We start from the raw sequence: 15,000 nt of genomic DNA, 5'->3' as shown, positions 1-15,000 counted from the left end.
CCTTAGGCAGCTAGGCCTACATCAAGTTACCTGCACCAATATTAGCAAGAAAAATTGTCTATGTTGTGATCTATCGGCTACCCTCCGACATCTTTACTGTGTAAGTTAAATCAATGACCCAAAATTAGGCCTAGGCCTACTTAGTAACTGGTAAACGATGAATCACGAATTTGGTGGACTCATATACAGGATCTACGATTCTATGGTCTACCCGGGAATGTTGAAGACGTTAATTAATTATTAGTAGCCTCACTCTCGAGTCTCAACTTGTAGACATGTAGGGGAATGTGCAGTATGTCTGCGCTCCAAGATTTCCCCTCACGGTCTGACTCACCCAAGAAAAGAAGTGAAGTGTCTTTGTAGCTTTCAGAGGAAACACTAACTTCACTTTTAGTAAGACAGAGTAGACGGTAACATGTATAATACACGTTGGTCGATGTTGGTTGCAGCATAAAAAAATAAATAAAATAAAAAAATTTGGAAAGTGTCTGCAGAGAGAGAGAGAGAGAGAGAGAGAGAGATTCTTCGTGGCCCATACGCGTATGGTATGATGTAATATCGATAATATCATAAGACTTCGTCATTTTTTTATGGTAAGCATATAATTCATTCTAAAAATAATATTATTAGATTATTAAAAGTATATAATTCTCTGTTTAAAGAATTGGTGGAGAAATATTTGTCAACTGACTCGAACATTTAACTACATTACTTTGTTTTCCGTCTATTCAGTATTACTCGGTTCAAGTAAACTAAATATACCCTTGCTTTATTGTATTTGTATGTAGTATAAAACTGCGTCGTTCTTTAGAAAAATATTTAATTTCCGTTGAGCAATATATGGAACTATGAATAAAAGTCATTGTAGCTTTCTGTATATTTTTCTTTATTGTAGTATATATATATATATATATATATATATATATATATATATATATATATATATATATATATATATATATATAATATATATATATATATATATATATATATATATATTATAATTGTTCTGTATATATAATTGCTTTGCATATATATTTATCTATTTATTTATTCATTTATTTATTTATTTATTTAGTGACCAGTTCTTGCACCCCCTCCATTTTTGCACCCTAGGCGACTGCCTAGTTTCGCCTTCAGGACGAGCCGGCCTGCTATGGCATTGTTATATATAAAATAAAACGCAATCGTTTTAGGCACTAGTAAAGGATTCCAGAGCTTAAAATATGTTGTTTTACTAACATTTTTGGTTTAAGAATTAGCCTCGTACCCAGAAATTCTGTGGTTACACGATAAAGCACTTGAGAGTTGTCAGTGTCGATGGAAAATAGTTAAGCCAGTTATAAAGCTTGTTCTAGTAATAAGTAAAACTGTCATGGATATCACCCTCAACAGTATGGAGTGTTAGGGAATGTTTTACGAAAAAACATTTTCTGATATATAATTTATGAAGCTTTTATAATTTTAGAGTACGTAATTTGCAGAAAGAAAAACTTTTAACATTATTTATTTTATTTTTTAAGCCGAATTGTGTACTGAATTTATTAATAAGCTTGATTACAAATGCATACATTTCTATGAAATTTGCATTAAGTAATCGTAATGAAATGGCATTAAAGGTCACCGCAGCCTAAAATATTTAATTTACGTATTTTTAAGATTATCAAGCGAAACTACTGACTAGGTTATGGATGTTTCATTTTTGGATCCATGAAAAAATAGCCTCCTTTTTCCATATTGTCGTCAAGCCTGGAGAAACTTTTGCGCCATAGTGTAACTGCAGGATTTCCCCCAATTTAGCCTTAGTGTTAAATGACCTCCCTGGTCCCAGCACTGTACCATGTGGCCAAATTCTAAGTTCAATTCCTGAAAAAAAATATTAAGAAATCCTATGCTAGCCCCAGGCATTTTCTTTGAAATCTGATTCTAGATTCAAGTAAAACTATCATTAACCCTCCCTTCCTATTAAACATGGAGATCAAGTGTCCTGCATAAGGCAAGGCGTTCTTGAACGAACGAACGGAGATCCAGAGAATGTTGTATTTCGGAAAGAAATTGCTAATATAGAATTTATGTAGATTTTGTCATTTTTTAGTATTTATTTACAAATAAATGAATAAAACATATGTAACAAGCACCGGAAAATTACAATTTTCCATTATTACATGACCGCACTGTCGTTGAGTAAGCTTACCCTGGCAAAGCCGTATAGGCTACGGTACCTCCGTAGGGGCTGTAGTCGTGGCCACGGTACAGCGCCCTTAATTAATTCTGCTCCCTTTCAACATACTTCAACTTTTACCACAGTGCAAGTGTAGGGCTTTTTCCCCAATTATGATTTGGGGATGAACGCCCTCTCAGGCCTTAGCGCGGGTCTTTATAGCCCAAATTCATTAATAAAATCCTCAGTTATTTGACTACACATTGGATGACAATGATCAAGTCGAAATGGTCTCATCTTTGCTTGTAAAAAAAAAAAAAAAAAAAAAAAAAAAAAAAAAAAAAAAATTGTTCAAGGACCTTTGACTAGGTAATTCATATCTATTAGAGTCTCTCTCTCTCTCTCTCTCTCTCTCTCTCTCTCTCTCTCTCTCTCTCTCTCTCTCTCTCAAATTTGCTTACTTCAGTATACACATAGGAACCTTATTTCTATTTTAAACCCGATTGGTAGCACTAAGCGAAGCAAAGATTTGTAAGTATTATTTACCCTTAAGTGAAAATCTTTATTGTGCATAGTATTTCTGAAAGTACGAATTTTGGTTTAATGTTTAAAAGAGTACGGAATAATAGTGCACTAACTACAAATGTAAATTGTGTTTAACCTACGAAATGTGCTTGAATTCGAAGTGGCGGATACATTTCTTTATCATAAGTGTTCCTCTCCTAATAATAAATTTTTTTCTTCCATATTACCGTCCCTTGTGGTGACTAACATATTTCCAGGAATGAGGAATAAAGAACCGATATGAAAATGTATTTATTTTTTCTTGGTCATTTTCTGAAAGAGCAGTATTGATATATAGCTATTAGGGGAAAAACTACCCGACTTCAAGGACTACCGACGTATAATCGATTGTAGTTAAATGCTGTCTTTGGCTGTGCATATGTTATTTTATGACAAATATAAATGTCTTTATGTGTTGACCTAACCCATACGTCATATCCTCTTACGCATACATTATCTTTTAAATACTATGATCATTACCATGGTACATAAATTGCAATTTCTTAATTTTTTTTTAGTTCAAATATTTTTTTTTTTTTTTTTTTTTTTTTTTTGGTTAGTAAGCTGATTTGAAGGACATTAATTGATTAGTTGGTATTTTCTTGAGTTTAGGATACTCTTTCTATCTTTGTTTTTAATAGTTTTTATATTGATAAATACAATAATTATTTGAATGCAATCAAAGCAAGCCGTTACCATATATCCTGATGATTTTCCTTGTAAAATAAACAAAAGAAATTCAATGAAAATATGAAGTAAAGTTAATTGATCAATTACAGTATTTGGAACATTTCACAATTTTCTTTCCAACATAAAAATATTAATAGATTATTTGGAGATGCGTTAACAACATTTTAGTATTTTTAAGTTTTTACCTGGTTTCTTAGATTTTTTGTTTAACAGCTTTATGTATGTTTGTAAAGAAGTACTGTGAAACGATTGCTCTTGAGATTTTGGGATTAAATTGTATTTTTACTTCAGGCTGATTCATTTTGATGACGATAGTCCTTACGAAGAATCAAATGACAGGTTTGCTGCCAGGATCTGTAGCCCGATGTGAAGGTAAGATTAACCAAACTCAAGATTGCAGTTTTTCTAAACTTTCAAATATTTTACTGGAGCTTTATGATTCCATTTGTATTTTACACTCAGTGAGCTTTACTCCTTCATTTCCCGGTGTTTTGTGAAAATACTGTGAAATGGATCTCTCACTCTCTCTCTCTCTCTCTCTCTCTCTCTCTCTCTCTCTCTCTCTCTCTCTCTCTCTCTCTCTCTCTCTCTCCAACTTTCATTCCATAGTCTGTTAGATTTCATTAAAACTTTCTTTACTGTATACTGTAGTCTGCTAAATATGATTTATTTACATGTAGATCATTAATTCATTTATTGCTTCATACATTCTTTTGGATTCCTGTTAATTTGTCTCGACTGTTTGCTCTTTCATTCGTCCATGTCTCCGAAGGAGGTAATGCCATGAGGCACTTTACACTATTCATTGTAGAGATTACTAAATTGTTTTTGCAATGTGCATAAGGTCCCCCAGCTGCACTGTTTTTGCTGTCCATCTCCTTAAACTTAATCTTGCAGTTTTAGGGGTTTCCTCAAGTTGCACGTGGGCGCTAAATGGTGTCTCACATTTATAAACTCGATTCATTTCAATACAAACTGTAAACTTGTATTTTCCCGTTACATCTGGGCATTGGATTACCTTTGATATTCAAACGCCGAGTCATAAGGCACAAATTTATATAAGTCCTGTCAAATCTATTCGTCAAAAATTTGCTCGCTAGCACTTAATTTTATTCTCTCTCTCTCTCTCTCTCTCTCTCTCTCTCTCTCTCTCTCTCTCTCTCTCTCTCTCTCCAAACTCAGTCAGTCAGAACGCATCACAACTTTCTTTCTACTGTAGAGTCTGTTAAGTTTAATTTATTTGCATGTGGACCATTCATTAACTTATTTCTTCATACATTATTTTGGAATACCGTGAATATTTTTGAGTGAGTGTGAATTTATTCCTTTTTTTTTTTTTTTTTTTTTTTTTTTTTTTTTTTTTTTTTTTTTTTTTTTTTTTTTTTTTTTGTAAGCTGTACTGTAAACCTGCTTGCTCTTAACTTCGCCCCTGTCTCCAAATGATTAAATGCCATCAGGCCCTTTACACTATTCACTGTAAACATTGCTAAATTGTATTTGCAATGTGTATAAGGTCCCTCAGCTAGGTGTTTTTTTTTTCTTCCAACCCCTCAAACTTTATTTTGCAATATTATGGGTTTCCTCACGTTGCATGTGGGCGCTGAATGGTGGCTGTCACATTCATAAACGCGATTCATTTCAATACAAACTGTAAACTTCTATTTTCCTGTTACATCTGGGCATTTAATTGCCTTTGCTATTCAAAAGACGAGTTATAAGGCACAAATTTAAGTCTTGTCAAATCTATGCGTCAAAAATTCTCTCTCATGCTTAGTCTGGATAGAAAATATAATTAAGTCGAGACTAAATCTGCAAGTAGTTGAAGATAAAGAAGAGGAAGAAGAAGAAACAGAAGAAGAAGAAGAAGAAAAAGAAGAAGAAGAGAACAATGAGCAGGATATGTGTAAGGATGCAGAAGAAATCATTGATATAACCTATGATGCCATTCAACAACATACTTATGAAGAAATAAATTACCAGATGGAAACAAATAATAGACCCAAGAGACTCTACCCGGACCTACATAATTTTAGGGAAGAGCAAGAACAAGAAAAAATAGAAAAGAAGGATATAGTCTGCAATATGCTGAAAAGAGGGAATTGCAGATTTGGCGAAAGATGCTACTACAAGCATCCAAAGATATGCCATAATTATGAAATATATGGTAAATGTGCGTATTTAGACGGATATGGAGACGAATGCAGAGATCTCCATCCAAAAATATGCAAAAACCTAAAAGAAGGAAAAGGATGCATTTACAGCAAAAAATGTCGATATATGCATCCTGCAACCATGAATGAATGTAAGAAAACTCAGCAAACTGAAAAGAAAAATGAAAGCAAAAAAGAAACAAAAAAAGAAACAAAAAAGCAGGCCGTGTATATACCGCGCTTTGAACCAAGAGCCCCAAGATATGAGGCCTTTCAACCCAAACCTGCACATTTAGAGCCCAACTACAAAGAATGCATCTATAATGCCAGGGGTTGGTGCAGATATGGGGACAGTTGCAGGTATACACACACAAATAAATATGAAGGCGAAAGAGCAAATATAATAGAAAAGTTGGATTTTTTAATGGCAGAATTCCGGGAAATGAAGAAAAGAACATCATAACAGAACAGGAAGGAAGCATGGGAGAATCCATATTATTACCAATATTAAATAATGGGGATGAAACACAAACCATAATAGTAATGAATGCACAGGGTTTAGTCACGAGTAACTCTAAAAGGAAAATAGAGTTCTTAGAAGAACTAACCCAAATTGAAAAAATAGATATATTAAATATAAGTGAAACATGGTATTCCCAAGAGACTGGCAGTGATGACCAGATAAAGGGTTTCCAAACTTATAGATCAGACAGAAAAAATAGGAATCAAGGGGGAACCGCAATATATGGAAGAGACATAAATCAAGGAAAAGTATGTGAAAAATACAGCAACACAGAATGTGAATTGATTGCGGTAGAATTTGAATTTGAAAAACTAATGAATATTGTAGTTTACAGACCCCCAAACACTAAGGAGTTTGACATAATAATAGAAAAAATAGATGATATATGTAGAAACCATAAAGACTGGAATATACTCCTATCCGGAGATTTTAACTTTCCTTTCGTGGATTGGAAAGAACGGATAGAAGAAAGTGGTTGTATGTATACATATAAAAAAGATAGTAATAGTAGCGCAGAAGATAAGAGGCAATTTGAAAAGCTTCAAGATATGCTATTAGAACATAATATGCAACAAATAAACCACATTCCAACAAGAAAGGAAAATGTCCTAGATCTAGTATTTGTGAATGAGGTGAATTATGTTAAAGAAATAATAGTGTATAACACGGGAATTTCAGACCACAATGTCATAGAATTGATAGTTCATTCCAAAGCAAGTGATCACAGAATTAATAAAAGCACAAAACTTTGGGAAGAATATGGAAAATATAACTTTTACAGTAAGAATATAAAATGGTCAGAAATAAATGAAGAACTGAATAAAGAATGGAAAAATGTATTTATAGGTGATAATATACAGGTAAATACGGATACACTGTACAAAATACTGGAGAAAATTGTTGAAAAATATGTACTGAAAAAAAACAATAAACAAAAGACGTACATACCAAGAGACAGAAGGATCTTATTTCAGAAAATTAAAAAGTGGAAGAAAAATCTTGCAAAAGAAAAAAATGTGTGGAAAATGAGGGAAATAAAATGTAAGATAGAAAATGCAGAACAAAAGATTATACAGTCGAAAGAAAATGAAAAAAGGGACTTAGAAGAAAGGACACTTCAAAATATAAAAAGAAACCCCAAAGTACTTTACTCCTATGCAAAAAAGATGAATAAAAGGAGAATAGAAATAGGCCCTCTAAGAATTGAAGGACGGCTAACGAATGAAAAAAAAGGAAATATGCAACATATTAGCAGAAAAATATAAGAGTGAGTTCACGCCAAGAATTGCGAATGAGAATAATGAAACAGAAATGAGAGAAGAAAATGTTGAATATCTAACGGATATAGATATTAATGAAGCAGATATTGTTACGGCTATAAACGAAATTAAAAATGGATCGGCAGCCGGACCAGATGGAGTTCCAGCGATTTTGTTAAAAAAAACTGCAAACACTATCGCGAAACCACTTGCAATACTGCTAAGACAGAGTATAGATATGAGCGAGATATATGTTAAACATAAATTAGCTTATATAACCCCTATCTTCAAAAGTGGATCAAGACTAGAGGCAAGCAATTATAGACCTGTTAGTCTAACATCACATATTATGAAAGTGTATGAGAGGGTAATAAAAAAGAAAATAATGAACCATTTGGTCAAAAATAATTTGTTTAATTAAAATACTAATCGTCACTCCCTCGGCAGTAAATTGAAAAGAACTGTCATAAAACCATCTGCTTCTGGATATCGGGAGAGCTTTCTTCTCTTCATCCATCCAACCAAACCTTGGCCATCCTCTTGTACTTCTCCCATCAACTCTTGCATTCATCACCTTTTATGGGATACTCATTAACTAATCAACGAACTCAGATATTATTGCACCTAATTCAAATTAACGTGATTAAATAATTTTAGAGAATAATATTTCAAGGCTGTACAGAAATTGCATTATGCATATATATACACCTATATATACATATGTAGATATATGTAATATATATACATATATAAAGACATATGTACACACATACACACACACACACACACACATATATATATATATATATATATATATATATATATATATATATATATATATATATGTATACACACACAAACACACACACACACACACACACATATATATATATATATATATATATATATATATATATATATATATATATATATATATATATATGCTAGTATACATACACTCATATATATATATATATATATATATATATATATATATATATATATATATATATATATATATATATATATATATATATACACACATATATATATATATATATATATATATGTATATATATATATATATATATATATATATATATATATATATATATATATATATATATATATATATATATGTGTGTGTATATATAGATATATATGATATATATATAACGGATTTTGAGCGAAGCGAAAAATCTATTTTTGGGTGAGATAGCCATGTCGTCCTGATGGAAGTTCCTATAGGGTAGCTTCCTAGGGTATATTACAACTACGGCGATATTCCCAGAGAATTTACCTTAAGGTACCAGAATTCTAACTCCTGGAGCGAGTATCCCTCGTGAAAGGGATATCGCGACATATCAGAGGACGTATTCTAGACACGTCACATGGCAATCTACGACCTGAATAGAGATTCGTCTCGTAGGAGGGAGATTGACAAGATACGAATTCGGGAAAGAAAAAGGGGAGCCGCTCCCAAGGCATCCCTATCCCCCGATTCGTATGCGTGCCTGGCGCCAATCCTGGCGCCATCTGTATTCCTTGTAGCGTACACGAGGTGCTACAGATACTGTATGTAGGGAGGGGTCCTACAGCCCTTTCTTAGAAAGGCAAGGGCGGGTCCATCAGGACGACATGGCTATCTCACCCAAAAATAGATTTTTCGCTTCGCTCAAAATCCGTTTTTTGGGCTCAAGCCATGTCGTCCTGATGGAAGTGTACCAGAGCATTACTGTATCTGTGGATTCTCAGAACGTGCCGTACTCCCCGGAGATATTTATTCCCGGTCGACTAGACCTAGAGACCTAAGATGTTACCGTTATACATCTTTTCAACTAACTATAAACTATGTTAGAGCTTCCTGCCCCCTACAGGGAAGAGTCCTACTAGACTCTGGAAAGTCTCGAAGAGTACATATATCTATGTATGAATACCAGGCAAGCTAATATAGTGGTCTCGCCCTATATTAAGTAAAGCATAGTTTGTATAGAACCACTGCGTCAATATATTGACCAGTCATCCGCACAATACTTGTATTGGACAAAGGTTTATATCCGCATAGGAAGAAACTAATAAAACCGCCCTCGTCCCTTTATGGGACGGAGTCCTCCCATTAGGGGACTTACATAAACCAATGCAACATAGCTTGCAAAACAGAACAATTCTATCAGAATTATCCCAGATAAGATACATAGAATTAAAATGCTCAATTATACCAATAAATTGACACAGGTGAAAGAGACGCAAGGTTCTCAAGAACAAGTTTATTGACAGATAATAAACAGACAGGTTAACAACAAATATATATATTTATATAAAAGAGGGTAACCCAAAACTTTAAGCATAAGTATGATAGTAAACAGAACTTGTTTATCTGAAAGAAAAACCATTAAACACCACTTTAATGAGATACCAAGGTATCAAGTCATAAAAAATCTGTATTACAAATCAATCACATTAGCGTTAGAAACGCTTGGCACACATGTCTGAACTTATGCAAGGTTCACCTTTGAAGGAAGGAACAGTCTATATGGGCACTTGGTGCCCTCATTTAGTTTGTAGTACAGTATGTACCTACACACTCACCCTGGGCTTAATCGTCCCAATTAAGACCACTGTTCCTCGCAGAGTTAAACAGTAGGGTTAACTACACGACCCACTGCTACCACAGATCTCTTAAGTTCCTCTACTTGCTTCGCATAGTGGCGAAAGAACACCCTGGAAGACTTCCAGCCCGTGTATGAACGGAGATGTTCAAAATCCATACAATTAAAGAAATTTAGGGATGAGGCAACTTTCCTCGGATCGTGACCTGCGGGTGTACTGTCAGGATCCGCTCTGCGAATAAAATATGTCATTTTCGCTCTGAGTTGATTCAGAGATAAATTTGAGCCTGATGTTTCTCCCCTGAATAGTTGACTACCCTTGAAGTCTGAAGTTCTACGAAGATAGACCTTTAGGCATTCTACTGGACATAGAGATGCATCTTCTTTCAGAGGACAGATTCTCCAGGGACCCCACCTGTTGGTGGGTAACTCATTCTTGGCGAGAAACGTAGGATCCGGAAACAGGTTCAGCTCCCCCCCATCCAGGAACTGAACACGACCTGCCTCTCTCGAGAGGGCTACGATCTCACTAACCCTGGCCCCGGACGCGAGTGCAAATAGGAAAATAACTTTTTGCGTCAAATCCTTTAACGCACATTCTTCATTGCTCAACAAGGAGGCGAAATGAAGAACTTTGTCTAAAGACCATGAGATGGGCTTTGGAGGTGCTGAAGGTCTGAGCCTAGCGCAGGCTTTCGGAACTTTATTAAAGATCTCGTTACCTAGGTCGATCTGGAAGGCAAATAAAATGGGTCTCATCAAAGCCGATTTACACACTGAAATCGTGTTAGCTGCCAATCCTTGGCCATGGAGATGGATGAAGAAAGATAAGCAGAAATCTGTTGAGATCTCCTGCGGATTCTTTGCCTTTACAAAGGCCACCCATTTTCTCCAAGATGACTCATATTGCCTTCTAGTCGATTTGCACTTGTATTCCTCTAGGAAGTCTATGCTGGCTTTCGAAATCCCGAAGCGCTTTCTCACCGCTAGGGCGAGAAAATCATGAGCTGCAGGGTCTGGGTTTTCTGTAATGAAGCGCAGACAGTCGACTTCTGGACTCGCTGGGTCAGAACTGGATGTGGTAGCGGCACGAACTTCATCTGTAGTTCCAACGCCAAGGGGAACCACATGCTGTTCGCCCACTTGTGGGCCACTATTGCCGCTACCCCCTTGAAGGATCTCAGTTTGTTGAGGACCCTCAACAGAAGGTTGTGAGGAGGGAACAGATAAATCCTGGACCATCTGTTCCAGTCGAGGGACATTGCGTCCACTGCTTCCGCTAAGGGGTCCTCGTACGGGGACACGTACAGGGGCAACTTCTTGTTGTCTTTCGTCGCAAAGAGGTCTATTTGCAGTTCTGGGACTTGATTCAGAATGAAGGAAAATGATCCTGCGTCTAAGGACCATTCCGACTCTATCGGTGTGAACCTGGATAGAGCGTCCGCTGTCACATTGCGGACTCCTTGAAGGTGAACTGCCGACAGGTACCACTTCTTCTTTTCCGCCAATCGGAAAATGGCTAACATCACTTGGTTGAGAGGTGGTGACCTCGACCCTTGTCGATTCAAGCATCTCACAACCACCTCGCTGTCTGTCACCAATCTTATGTGGATCGAGTGACGCGGGGAGACTTTCTTTAAGGTAAGGAGCACTGCCATAGCTTCTAGAAAGTTTATATGAAAGGTCCTGAATAGCTTGGACCAAGTCCCCTGGACTTTTTTCCGATGAGAGTGACCTCCCCATCCCTCCTTTGAGGCGTCTGAGTGAATCGTCAACGACGGGGGAGGTGGCTGAAGAAGAACAGACTTCTTTAGATGTCTGGCTTGGGACCAAGGTCTGAGAAGAGTACGTAGCCGAGGCGGCACTGGTCTTCTCAGGTCTCTTCGCGCGTTTGATGCATACCTTCTCCAAACTCCGGTTGCATCCTTTAGCTGTGCTCTTAGCACTGGGTCTGTCACTGAAGCAAACTGGAGAGAGCCTAGTACCCTCTCCTGTTCGCATCTTGATATCCTTTTGGAATCTAGAAGTCTCTTGACAGAGCCCGCTATCTCCTTCCTTTTCTTCATTGGGATGGAGAAACTGTGTGACAAAAGGTCCCAGTGGATTCCCAGCCACTGGAACTTTTGGGATGGAGAAAGTCGAGACTTTATCTTGTTGATCTTGAAGCCTAGGTACTCTAGGAACTGGATCACCTGACTGGAAGCTTGCAAGCATTCGGTCTCGGATGCTGCCCACACCAGCCAGTCGTCCAGGTAGGCTACTACCTGAATTCCCTTTAGGCGTAATTGTTTGAGAGCTGCGCTCGCAAGCTTCGTGAAAATCCTTGGGGCTATGTTTAGCCCGAATGGCATGGCTCTGAAGGCGTACAGTTTTCGTTGTAGCCTGAATCCTAGGTAGGGGGAGAGTCGACGGCTGATTGGAATGTGCCAATAGGCGTCTGACAAGTCTATAGAGACTGAGTATGCCCTCTTGGGCAGTAAGGTCCTTATGTGTTGCAGTGTTAGCATCTTGAATTTGCAATTCACTATGAACTTGTTGAGTGGTGACAAGTCCAGAATGACTCTGAGCTTTTCCGAGTCTTTCTTGGGAACACAAAACAGCCTCCCTTGGAATTTGATGGACTTCACCTTTCGGATCACATTTTTCTCTAACAGTTCTTGAACGTACTCCTCCAAAATGGGGGTGGAGTGTTGGAAAAACCGAAGGCATGGGGGTGGAGTGCTGTACCAGCTCCAACCCAGTCCATTCTTGAGTAGGCTTTGGGCCCAGGGATCGAAGGTCCAGCGATCCCAAAATTTCATCAGTCTCCCTCCTACCGGTATCATTTCACTTGGACTGCCGTCCTGAGGTCTTGCCTCCCTGACCACGACCACCTCTGAATCCCCTTCCCCTTGAGGGGCGCCTAGACGAGCCTCTGGCTGCTCCTCTAGGTTTTGCACGAAAGGAAGAAGACTGTCCTTCGAACGTTGGGGCGAATGTGGTTGACTGACCTGGCACCGCCTGGGGTACCCACTGAAAGGCAGTCGGGGTTTGTGCCACCAACTGGGGCACTGGAGGCAAAGGCAATTGCAGTTGCTGTTGCTGTCTATAAGGCTTGGCTGGCCGAGATGGTAGCCTAGTCTTCATATTCTTCCTCTTTGGTTGAGGACCCTCATCCGGGGAAGATTTTCTTTTGATAGCCAGGCCCCACTTCTGGAGAAGATTTCTATTCTCCACGGCGGCCTTATCAACAACCTCTTTGACCACATCGGTAGGGAAACGGTCTTTTCCCCAAATGTTGGAGGAGATTAACTTCCTTGGCTCGTGTCTCACCGAAGCCTCGGTGAACACGAACTCCCTGCAAGCTCTCCTTGCCTTGACGAAGTTATAAAGGTCCTTCGTCACTGTGGCTAAGTGAGACTTAGCCACTACCATGAACATTTCATGGACCTTGGGGTCACTTGCCATCGTCTCGAGAGTAGTCTGATGAGACATTGAGGCAGCCAGTCTTTCTTTTGTCTCGAACTCTCTTCGTAAAAGAGATTCGGACAGCTTTGGGAGGTCCTCGCCGAATTGCCGTCCGGCAATATCAGCCTCCAACTTTCCCACTGAGAATGTTAGATGGATATCCTTCCAGTCTTTGTGGTCCATAGGTAGAGCCAGCGACAAGGGTTTACACTCCTCCAGGGAGGGGCAAGGCTTGCCGGCCTCGACTGCCTTTAGGACAGCCGTAAACCCTTTCTGTAAAAAGGGGAAGGCTCTATCAGGAGAGGACACAAACGAAGGGAGCTTCTTGCTCAATGCAGCTACCTTCGAATTCGAGAAGCCCCTCTCTTTCATCGAGGATGAAAGTAGGGCTTGAGCCTTAGCGTGGTCCATAACAATGACCTCCTTCGGCTCTGTCTCCTCCCTTGAAGCTGGTTCTTTTCTCAGCCGGACATAGCAGTCCGGATATGATGCCTTGCTGGGCCAGAATTCTACCTCCTCTAGGAGAACTGAACCCAGCTTATCCGAAATGACGATCTTTCCAGTCGTCATCGGCATGTGCTCAGCATACCTCCATGGGTTAGCATCTGAGCATATGGGAAGGTCTTTCACATTGAGCCTTTTCCGGGGCCCATGTGATTCTGCCAGGGACTGCATACGCAGTTCCATTGCAGCCGCCTTCTCCTGATTCTCCTTCTGCATTTGTTGGATCATTCCAACAATCGAAGAGAGGGCCTGTCCCAGTTCTACTGGGAGGCCAGCCGATGTTGAGGGGATAGGCTCCGGCATCTGAACCGGAGTAGCCGACACCTCGTCGACCTCATCCTCTACGACATCCGGGGTTTGGACTTGATCCTGACCTTCTGCCAGGAGGTCTTCTTCCAAACGATCGTCCAGGTCAGACATCCTGTCACACAACTGGATGTCTTGCATCGCATCTGCGACTTCCTCGTCCACCTGGACTTGATCTTGAAGGATCTCCTCTTGAGGCTGGGGAATCACTGCCTCAGCTGATGCCTGGGGAAAAAGATACGCCCTCATCTTCTCACTTGGAAGATAAGGGCCAGAGGTGTTCTTCTTGAAGCCCCTTACCCAAATACGAAGCTTTTCCCTAGCTATATCCCTTGATTCCGCCGTTCTAGGGGAATCAAAAGCCTCAGTAATCAGGTTAGTGCATACAGTACATACCTGAGGGTCCCAATACTGGAGATCATCCTTGGAGACAGCGCATGCTGCGTGTCTCCTACAACACTCATGTCCGCAGAGGTTTTTGCTGCGGACATTGCAGAAAACATTTCCGCACTTCGGAGGGTCCTCCTGTAAAGAGAAGAAATTTCCATGAGTATCAAGTGAACTATGTATCACTGGATATGCATATTATAGCATAACAATTCATAAATGAAAGACACACACTTGTGTTTCCCTCACAACCCATTGTTGCAGCCTTCCGGATAATAAAATCAAAAATGGTTTATCTCTACTAGAGTAACCAATGCAAGGTTTCCAGAGGAAACAGGTGGAGCTCACACCTAGGCAATGATTTTAAAAATCCTGGATAATAGACGGGGAAGAACTCTGC

General features: G+C 38.8%; 1 long non-coding RNA gene across 2 annotated transcripts in view; it reads left to right on the top strand.

Moving 5' to 3' along the window:
- The first annotated feature begins 3,700 nt into the window (after nt 1-3,700).
- Nucleotides 3,701-15,000, top strand: part of LOC137630831 (uncharacterized) — a 221,170-nt gene continuing 209,870 nt past the window's right edge. For both annotated transcript variants that reach the window (XR_011041772.1, XR_011041770.1), the window contains exon 1: nt 3,701-3,787. This is a non-coding gene — a long non-coding RNA (uncharacterized lncRNA). The remainder of the gene's footprint in view (nt 3,788-15,000) is intronic.

Source organism: Palaemon carinicauda, chromosome 39 (assembly GCF_036898095.1).
Source record: "Palaemon carinicauda isolate YSFRI2023 chromosome 39, ASM3689809v2, whole genome shotgun sequence".
NCBI classification, from domain to species: domain Eukaryota; kingdom Metazoa; phylum Arthropoda; class Malacostraca; order Decapoda; family Palaemonidae; genus Palaemon; species Palaemon carinicauda.
Note: the sequence above shows the minus strand (reverse complement) of the source record. Positions and strands in the feature narration are given on the sequence as shown.